Source organism: Octopus bimaculoides, chromosome 5 (genome assembly GCF_001194135.2).
Source record: "Octopus bimaculoides isolate UCB-OBI-ISO-001 chromosome 5, ASM119413v2, whole genome shotgun sequence".
In the NCBI taxonomy this organism is placed as follows: domain Eukaryota; kingdom Metazoa; phylum Mollusca; class Cephalopoda; order Octopoda; family Octopodidae; genus Octopus; species Octopus bimaculoides.
This window is the reverse complement of record NC_068985.1, coordinates 4677962-4688924: the sequence shown is the minus strand read 5'-3', so window position 1 is coordinate 4688924 and position 10963 is coordinate 4677962. Positions and strand designations below refer to the sequence as shown.

At 38.1% G+C, this 10963-nt stretch overlaps 1 protein-coding gene across 1 annotated transcript in view; it reads left to right on the top strand.

Annotated features, from left to right (window-relative positions):
* Positions 1-355: 355 nt before the first annotated feature.
* LOC128247888 (uncharacterized) overlaps positions 356-10963 on the top strand; it is a 35995-nt gene continuing 25387 nt past the window's right edge. The window contains exons 1-3 of the mRNA XM_052968120.1: positions 356-410; positions 4778-4842; positions 10395-10428. The gene's annotated coding sequence lies outside the window, so the exon portion shown is untranslated. The remainder of the gene's footprint in view (positions 411-4777; positions 4843-10394; positions 10429-10963) is intronic.

Sequence of the window (10963 nt, the reverse complement as noted above, 5' to 3'; positions counted from 1 at the left end):
TTGTGATATCATTTATTCATTTGTTCCTTTTGGAAAACCAAGATGCTTTACCTATTAGCAAGAGTCATGCTCTTGTTAAAAAGCCAGTTAAAACATACCTAAAACTGACGTTCACTCACCATGGCTGCTTTTGCTGACAGAGAAATCTTAGTACACTAAATACATTCCAGTTTGATACTCTACAGACATCCACAAATATGATGCCTGGTGATAATCAGAGATTGAACCTGTTCAAATGTATTGTAGATTTAGATTAAAATAATAAAATGTACAAACACAAAATAACAGTTCTGTAATGGTTCCGTTTGTGCATTGATGTAGAAATAATGATGATGATTGTGATGGTGTGATGAAAATATGTTTGTTTCTTTTGCAGAAGATATGCAGCGAGTCTCTTTAAAGAGCGTGAGGTTAGTTGATATGATTTATTTACAATCCAATATGTTGGTGGAGAGATTCAGGCATCTGGTAGAAGGCTTTGCGATATTTGTCTTGGTTGTCTACATTCTGAGTTCAAATATCAATGCAGTTAATTGTACCTTTCCCTTTTTGAATTTGGTAATAATAATAATAGCAGTCTAGGATTGTTAAAACACTTGATTGGATGCCTTGTGATATCTCATCCTGCCCTTTCCCTTCTCACAGCCATACTGTGAAACTGTATTGGCCTTTGTCTTTTCCTTAGATAACATTGTGCTGTAGACAGAGGGAGGCTTCAATGTACATGCAACAGCTGGTCTTCTACACAGTTTCCATCTACCAAATTTTATTCACAAGGAATTGGTCAAACAATTACTGTGGTAGAACACACTTGCCCAAGGTGCTGTGCATTGGGATTGAATCAGGAACCATATAGTTTCAAATTGAATATCTTTGCCAGCCATCCATGGCCACTTCCATTTAAAATACAGCCATCCACTTTCACACCCACAAAGCAGGCACAAGCATTGATATGCATTAAAAAGTTTACTTAGCAAGTATGTGATTCCAGCTTCAATCTCAATATTCAACCCCTAATCTGGTGGGGTCAAGCCAAATGTCGTGTATGAAATTTGGTAGCAGCAAGCTCTTAGAAAGCTCTCTTGCATAAACTTTACTTGTTCTTTGGTGTTAGATTTGATCCCTACTCCATTCTAATACCATCAGCTGTACTTTTGATGCGTTCAGTGGAATTCCTTCTGTAGTAAGCATTCACTTGAGATAAATGGTCTGATGATACCAAACAAGTGATGGTTTCATCCTCACCTTTTCCTACCATTGATGGAGGTCCTGCAAAAGTGTCCTTTTTGGGTTTAGTCATAAGAAACGTTCTTTTGGGATAATAGGTCTACTGGATCAGGACTGGCCTGGGGCTAAACAATTACTAAAATTCTTAAAATAACTAATTTGTTATTAAATCTGGTATTATTTAATTATAAACTGCTGAAATAGATACACCTGCAGAAATGCTATGGTTGTAGGAATAAACTATTGGGTCATGGGATCAAAACCAGCCAGGTATTTAGTCTGTATTTGTTTTTCTTTGGTGAGGCAAAGTATTTCTCTCTACTTTGCTTCTGTCTGTGTTGCTGTAGAAATAATGTTATAGATACTTTAGTAATATGAACTGAAACATACCAGCATCTTAACCCCAGAGGTTTTTATCTCTCTTTTGTTCCATTTCATGCAGGCAGAGCCCTTCAATGCACCTTTCTCTTTTATCATTTACTTGCTTCACTCATTAGATTGCAACAATGCTGGGACACCGCCCTGGAGAATTTTTAGTTGAATGAATTCACATGAGTAATTTTTTTGTTACTCATTGTATCGGTCTGTTTTGCCAAACTGCTAAGTTACAAGGATGTAAACACACCAACACTGCTTTTCAAGCGCAGACATAGACACACACACATACACATGCGTATATAATGGGCTTCTTTCAGTTTCTACATGCCACAATTAACAAGGCTTTGGTTGGCCCCAGGCTATAGTAGAATGTGTCACATATTGGGTCTGAGCCCAGAACCATCTGGTTTGGAAACTAACTTCTTACCTGACTGTTGTGTGTGCTCTCATTTGTAATAAAATTTAATGCTTTTAATTCCCTAATGCTCGTAAAAGTTCCTACAAATACATGTTTAACCCTTTAGCATAGCATTTAAACTGGCTATATCCAGCCCAAATATCCTACCTGTCTTATGTTCAAAACCAATGACCTGTTACCTTTTACACCTAACCTACAATGTCATTTTAAAAATGTACTGTCATACCATTGAAGGTCTCAAATATATGAGATAATGCATGATTAATTCAAAACAATATAGATAATTAAGCATTGCATTTGACTGGATAATCTGTTAAATGGTTAACAATAAACCTGCAAAAACCTTCGACATTCTGTCATCTCTGAAGGTTTTTCTAAAGACTTATAATTCATTTAAGAAATAAGGTAAACAATATCATTAGCCTACCTGTGGCATCACATTATGTAATAAGGTGCAGTTTCATCTAAGTCACCTGTTCTTTCTGGCATGCTTTTAACTAGAGATGTCATGACTGAGATTTCTCTTGTTTTAAACCAAAATATTTAAAAGATTGGTTCCTGGGTGACTTTACTGAGAATTCCCTCACTTTCATGCATTTGGACCAAATCAGCTGTTCCTCTCCACCGATTATTGTTTACCTTCAGTTATTCAGGTTAAACATCCTACACTGAAATTCTTACAAGTCTGAGGCAGGGCTACCAAAATGCCATGGAAACTAACTTGCCTCATCTAACAAACTTATAAAAAAATCATAAAAGTATTGTCTTTCTTTTGGATCATTGTCTGAAATTGAAGAACTTCATATAAGCTGATGCCATTTGAAAGATGATAGTTGATGACAATTTGGTTGCTATAATTAAGCAAATGGAATGATTATATGCTGCCTTCTGTGAGGGTCCTTCTCTGTTAGGGACTAGAGATTAGATTTATTTCATTTGCCAAACATATTTTGCTTCCCTACGTTGTCTTGGAATTCTACACCTCTTTTGAATATTGGTAATTTGGTGCAGCATTAAGAGGAAGAGACTTGATGGTCTACAAGATTTTGATATACTAGTTTAATGTTTACAATTTCTGAATTGAAATGCCAGTGAGTTCAGTGTAGCATTCCATTTATTGAAGCTTGATAACACAAGTAAAGTTGTAGAAGATGTGTTGGTAGCAGTACTCACTACAGCTTTGATATTGAAACTAATGAAGGAGAAAGCCTTTGTTTCTTGTATTGGATTTGTATTCAATTTTCTGGTTTTGTTTATTGTTTACTTCCAGGTCAGTTCTAATATTGACCTTAGGCTCAGTATTGTTGAAGCTGTAACCATTCTGTATCCTTATTTCCACCGAAACCACTAATCTAGATGCTACAAATTTCAATACATCCAACATTCTTTTTTTTTATTCTCGAGGAAATTTTGAGGAGATTTTGCTGTCACTTCTAATAAAGCAAGTGACTGGTCTGAGGCTCCTTTTTAGGAAGTGGGTAACAAAATCAGAACAATTCTTGATACATATCCTTACAGTAGTTTGTTACAACCCATCGAAGTCTTCTTTCAAAGCCACAGGCATCCTTTTGCCTTTCATCCTCCCAAGGTTCATAGAATAAATACAAGTGAGATACTAGGGACAAATATGTAGATTATGTCACACCTACAATGTTTGTGATTACATAGCTGTATTAGAAATCATTGTGTCAGTTTTAGTAAGCCATAGAGTTGTTTGAAATAATATGTTCTGGAATTATTTTTATATTCCTTCCCAGTCTTGTTTTGAATCATACATCATAGGCGCAGGCGTGGTTGTGTGGTAAGATGCTTGCTTCTCAATCACATGGTTCTGGGTTCAGTCCCATTGCATGGCATGACAAGCAAAAATGCTATGAAAATCATAGCATTTTTGTTTCTCTTAATAACTGACGAGATGCCGGAGCAGATTTCTGTCCCAACATCCAAAACTCAGAGTTTTATTATGGCAACCGAATGACTGTCACATATTATATTACAGATATATGTGTATATATATATATATATTATTATCATCATCATCATCATAATCGTTGTCGTCATCGTCATTTAACGTCCCTTTTCCATACTGGCATGGGTTGGACAGTTTGACTGAGGACTGGCAAGTCAGATGGCTGTACCAGGCTCCAATCTGATCTGGCAAGGTTTCTACAGCTGGATGCCCTTCCTAACACAAACCACTCTGAGAGTGTAGTGGGTGCTTTTTATGTGCCACTGGCACGAGGGTCAGTCAAATGGTACTGGCATCGACCACACTTGAATGGTGCTTTTTACTTGCCACTGGCACAGGAGCCAGTCAGGCAGCACTGGCAATAACCATGCTCAAGTGGTGCTTTTTACATGCCACTAGCACGGGACCAGTCAGGCAGCACTATGCCTGTGTTTTTTGCCCGGCCATTGCTTGATAACCGATGCTGGTGTGTCTATGTCCCCATAACTTAGCAGTTCAGGAAAAGAGACCAATAAGTCCTGGGGTCGATTTCTTTTACTAAAAATCGCTTTAAGGCGGTGCTTCAGCATGGCCACAGTCAGATGACTGAAACAAGTAAAAGAATAAAAGTATGCCACACTTGATGCTACTGTGGACATCAAGAAACAAAACAACAGAAGTGTTTCTCTAAGTCAGATAATGTTTAGTTTCATAGACGAGTCATATGCCAGCTAAAAACTATAGATATAATGTTCTCAATTTTATGAGGCTGTCACTACAAATTCTTTATTTGTGAACATTTCTAGGAATATTGCTTCTTGGAGAGCAAAATTCAAAGCTTGCCAGAAATTATTCGAAGTTCACAGATCACGTAAGTAATTTTATGACATCTTTAATTTGAATTTTATTTGTAATTCGATGCAAGACTACAATCCATGAATATGATGACATAAGCAGATATGCAGAATCCTGTTCATCTAGTTTTTATTACATTTTTTTTAATATTTATATTTAACTACAAGATTAAAGATATAAGGCCCAAGTGCATACAGAGATAAAGGAAGAAATTTTCAGTCCAAGCTCAATTTTACTTCACAGTTTCTTTGCATTTGAAATTTAAAATGTTAAAATAAGATATTTTCACAGATTGAAATGGTCAAGTGGGATAAAAAGAAAAAATTGAATTGAATAATGTTTTAAATTATACTGAAATTCAAATTTACATGAAATGTTGGAGGAACTCCACCAATTTTAATTTGAAAGCTGGGTTTTATGAATTTGAAGGCTTGGAAATGTCACTATTAAAATTGATAAAAATGAGAGCAGCTATCCAAATAGATAGCAGCTTGGTAGATAAAGCTATGAAGGATATGAAGACAAGGAAAGCCCCTGGCTCATCAGGTGTCACCACTGAGATGCTTAATATATCTGGCAAAGTGGGAAATGGTCTAGTCACCTGTCTAGTTAATCAGGTTGTCCATGGGGGAGTCATACTCAATAGTTGCTGTAACAGCATGACAATCAACTGCTACAATGGTAACGGTGATGCCTTAGACAGAAATAATTTCAGAACTTTCAAATTGTTAGACCAGGCAATGTAAGTTACAGAGAATATCATAGCTAAACTAACTCGGAAGTGAGTCTAAATGAGATACAGTTTGGTTTTGTGCCAGGGAGGAGCACTACTGATGCTATATTTCTGGTAAAATTCTGTACCTGACTCTTGTTGACATGGAGAAAGACTTTGACAGTGTTCCCTGCTCCCTTATCTGATGGTTAATGTGGAAGCTAGGAATTGATGAGTGGTTGGTGAGTCGTACAAGGATGCTGCCAGTAACAGGAAATTTGGCAATGAGTCATCATCATCATTTAATGTCCACCGTCCTTAGCTATGAATTCAGTGTACAGGTAGGAGTTCACCAGGGATCAGTTCTCAACTCACTTCTTGATCATTATAGTCCTCCAGGCCATAACAGAAGAACTTAAGATGGGCTGCCCTTGGGAGCTCTTCTATGCTAATGACCTTGTTCTTATAGTTGAATTACTATCAGAACTAGAGAAAAATTCCAGCTGTGGAAGCCAGATCTGGAAGATAAGGGCCTTAGAGGTAATTTTGCTAAGACCAAAGTCTTAGTAAATTGAACAGACAAATCACAAGCCCTTCAAGGAGATGGCCTTGCTCAATATGCAGAAAAAGTGTAGGTAGAAGCTCCATAACATGTACCCAGTGCAAGCATGGATACATAAGAAATGTAGCTGTATCGGAGGAAGGTTAATAGAGAAAGTAGTCTCTGTGTGTTGCAGATGTGTAGACACAATAAACACTAGGAATGTACAAAGAATTGACTTCATTAACTTTCCGAGGATGTATTTAGAAGTAGTAGATAGCTTCTGTTACCTCGATAACCAAGTCAGCAGTGGAGGAGGAGGATGCTCTGAGAGCATAGCTGCTAGAATAAGAATGGGTTGGGTGAAGTTGAGAGAACTTCTGCCTTTGTTGATAACAAAGGGTCTCTCCCCTCAGAGTGAATGGCAGATTGTATGATGCCTGTGTGTGAACAGCCATGCTACATGGCAGTGAAACGGGCTGTGATTGCAGAGGATTTGCAAAGGCTTGAAAGAAATGAAACTAGCATGCTCTGCTGAATGGATAATGTCAGAGTGTGAGTGTCTTGAGAGAAAAATTGGGTATAGGAGGCATCAGATGTAGTGTGCAAGAGAGAAGACTGCACTGGTATTGCTATGTGTTGCATATGAATGAGGACAGATGCATAAATAAGCACAGTTCACTAACTGTGGAAGAGGTAGACCCAGGAAGACATGGGATGAGGTGGTGAAATATGATCTTTGGTTGTTGAGTTTCACAGAGACAGTGTCAAATGATTGTGACTTTTGGCAATTTGCTGTGCTTGAGAAGTTACATCATACTAAATGAAATCATAGGCATGACCAGTGCTGGTGACACATAAAAGGCACCTGGTACACTCTGTGGAGTCATTGGCATTAGGAGGGGTGTCCAGCTGTAGAAACCAAGCCAAAACAGACTGGAACAGACAGGTGGTGGTAGCAGCAGTGGTGGTTAAAAGTTGAAGAAAAGGGTTACTAACCTCTTTTTATAGAAAAACTGATATGTTGCTGGAACCATCCAAGGAATGACCAATGTACAGAGCAACACAGAACTAACTCAGTTGATTGACTTGAATGAGAATTTCAGGAATTTATAGAACTGTAATTTTAAATATTCTTTCGTTCGTTCTCTAATACTGGTTCCCTAGTAAATGACATGCAGCAAAATACCTTACTGCACAGTTCTCACATGACATTCCTTTGTTTCTTGGGATGTTTTTCTACAGGTCAGGCAGTCGATCTGCTGCCATCACCTTCCATGCTAAGGTTTCAGTATACTGTGACTGGATCTTGCAGCACCTACAGAGATGGTCTGGCGCTTTCTGTGAAGTATGTCTTCACACAGCTCAATTGTTTATCAGAACTGCTGTTCTGGATCAAATGGAGACCTATGGGCATCTGGCATCTGGAATGTAGCCCATCACCCATAGACCTCTCCTAGTTGGGCTATGCACTTCGTGAAATTTCCATGTTATTTATAGAGGAATAGTAGTAGGAAAGACATTCTTGAAAAAGCTCTGAGTACTAATGAGAGTGAACTAGCAGCTGTATCCCAGAAAACTTCTCTCTTGGGGACTGTGAACAATTTCCAAAAATCCTAGGCTCCCCTGTGCTATCAAGGTGGGACAATGGCTGGTTGAGATATACTCTACAAACGGAGAAGTACCATCAACTTGGATTATCCAAGATGCAGACATCAGGATCAGGAAGGCACAAGCATGGACAGCCTGTTGCAAACTAAAGAGGGTCTGCCAAAATCAAGCTGTTCATTGCAACTGTTGAATCAGTGCTTTTATATTGCAGTGAAACATGGATGCTGACAAAGAAATTGTCAAATTGGCTAAATGGGTGCTACACAAGGATACTACAAATGGCCCTAAGTCTGAAATGGCAGCAACGTATGACAAAGAAATGCCTTTATGGAGACTTGCTAAAAGTTTGCAAGGAGATCAAGCAAAGACAGCTGCAACTGTCTGGTCACTGCACGCAACATGCTGAACTGGAAGCATCTAAATTAGTGTGTGGAACCCACTTCATCATGATGTAAGAAGAGGAAAACGTCATCACACACTTACATTGACAACTTGATTGCAGATACCGGCTTGAAACATATCCAGGACCTAGAGGCAACGATGATGGACTGACAAGTGTGCAGGATGGACTTTGTTGCTGCAGCTTGGGTTGGAACCTGGCCATAATAATTACAATAAGATAGAGAGAGAAATAAAACCATTCTGCATACATGTGTTGAATGTTTGAGCCTTCTTGAAATGCCTGCTACTCTGGATGTCAGTAATGCTCATTCAACAACTGTTATGCTGCTTAGGACAATCTGTCTATAATGTGAGTCCATATTGAAGATCACACCATCACCTTCTTTTACTTGTAAAGGTGAGCTAGTTTTGCAAAAGTGTTTGTCTATGAGATAAGATTGAAAGGACAAAAGACGGATACTATTGTAGGAAAGTGGTTATACACCATTAGGTGTATACCTGCTTCCGTACATTAAATTTCTAGAAGAAACAACGGAATGCAGATTCTGAACAACACAACAATATTTATTTACAGTGGAATTCGGCTCACGCTTGGAGGGAATTCGGTAACTCATCGCCTTCGGTTTCTGAGCCGCCCTCAATGCAGTTTTTGTGGTTATTTGAGTTGCTCTGGTGCTGAGTCGAGAGAGAGTTCTGTGGGACGTCTCGACGCAACGAAGATCAGTGAAGCAAGAGAATGAAAAGAGCGGGAACGTTTTGGATGTCGAACTCTACGCATGCGCATGAGACTCTTCCTGTGTTCCTTCCGGAACTAGTCCCTGCACATGCGGGGATAAGCTTTCCGGGAAGTGAACAATAACAGTCGTCTGCTATTTAAGCGTCACTACACTATCATCTTTGGCAATGAAAGAATCTCTACATATTCATAACTTACTGCATTACAGGAAGAATAAATTCAACCCAGATGTCCAAAATGAAGTCTCTATAGGTTGCTCCAGCTGCCAGAAAAAAGAGCTAAATTTCATTGAAATCATATCCTATCATTTTAAAGCAGGAAGGACACATTGCATAATGTAATGCCAAATGTACTGTTTCAAAAAGCGACAAATTCATCATGGCTACAACATTTTTGATTATAGGTGTGCTGGATTAGAGCTGTGCTTGGGACAAAACATCAGCAACTACAACTAAGACTTATGTACTCCATCTGCTTCAAGATTATCTGTGGTGGTTGTTTGATAACAATATTTGTTTAAGAAGAAGAAAAATTGCTGTGCCAATGTGACATGTGAAACACTGCACAAAATGGAGATGAGCAATAGAGTGTACCAAGTGTTATTCTACATGTCAGACCTATGGTGGGTGTGATCCTCTTGTATGAAGGTTATGATTTCCATGTAGCTTTGGTTCTTTAATCTGTATGGTGTCCATTTACACCACAAGGACCACCAGAATATAAACTCCAGTCTGGCCTCATTCTTCATTACTCTAACACTCTACAGAACTACACAGATCCACAGTAACATGTGCACCTGGTGGTTAGGACAATCAGGATTTGTGAGGTTCCTGTAAGAAACTCCTTCTTATTGTAGAATTTAGTTGTTAGAATTTTCTTGTTATTTATCATTGCTATTTTATTGTTCACTCAATTTTTGTGTTCAATCGCACTTGTCCCTTGTGGTCAATAAAGAAATTATTATTATTATTTTCATTATCGTCTTCTTTCAATTTTGTTTCCATTTCTTGCCAAGTGTCTTCCTAACACCTAGAGCAGAGGAAATCACTGTATACATTGGTAGGCCATTAAAATAGATACACTGGATTGTTCATTTACAAAGCCATGTGAAAGAGAGAAAGAGGAAGAAAGATGAAGAGAAAAAGGAAAACAAAAAGTAAACAAAAAAATAAAGGGGAAAAAAGGGAAAGAAAATTCACAGTGACAATGCTCTTCCCAATACATGTGATGTAGCAGTTAAGACAATCTTTTGCACTTCCTGCAGGGATGGGAAGCCAGGGATCATTCTTGAATAATTTTCAGTTCCTTATTATTATTATTATTATTACTACTTAGCATGTCGGACGAAATGCTTAGCGGTATTTTGCCTGTCACTGCATTCTGTGTTCAAATTCCACCAAAGTTGACTTGACCTTTCATTCTTTCAGGGTCAATAGAATAAATACCAGTTGAACACTGGGGTCAATGTAATTGATTCATCCCCTATCCCAAAGTTCCTGCCCTTGCAGCAAAATTTGAAACCATTATTATTATTTTTATTATTATTATTTTTATTTTCCTTTGCAGAGAACTAGCGAAAAGTTATTTTGCATACAACGAGGTTAGTTGAATTTTATATATTTATATATTGTATAAGATAGCAAATTGACTGGTTATTAGAGTGTTGTCTAAAATGTCTTGCAGTATTTGTTCTAGCTCTCTATGCTCTGGCCTCATATACCAGTATATTTTCATCTATTCATGCTCAGTGAATGAATCACCAGCCCAAGTCCTGGTCACTCTATTGGTGGCTGAAGTTCTGGGGTCAATTTGTTTGATTAAACCCTCCAAGGCAGTGCTCCAGAATGGCCACACTCCTATAACTGAAACAAGCCAAAAATAAAAAGACACCAGATGGAATGCTTTGCAATGTCTCTGGGGCACCTCCTTTAAAAAGCTTTAGTTGAGTGAATCAACCTCAGTACTTACTTGTTCTATTGGTCTCTTTTGCCAAACTGCTAAGTTACAGGGATGTAAACACACCAACACTGGTTGTCAAACAGTGGTGGGGCACAATCACAGACAAAGACACATGTGTATATTTGTATGTGTGTGTGTGTGTATATATTTGTATGTATGTATGTATATACATATAT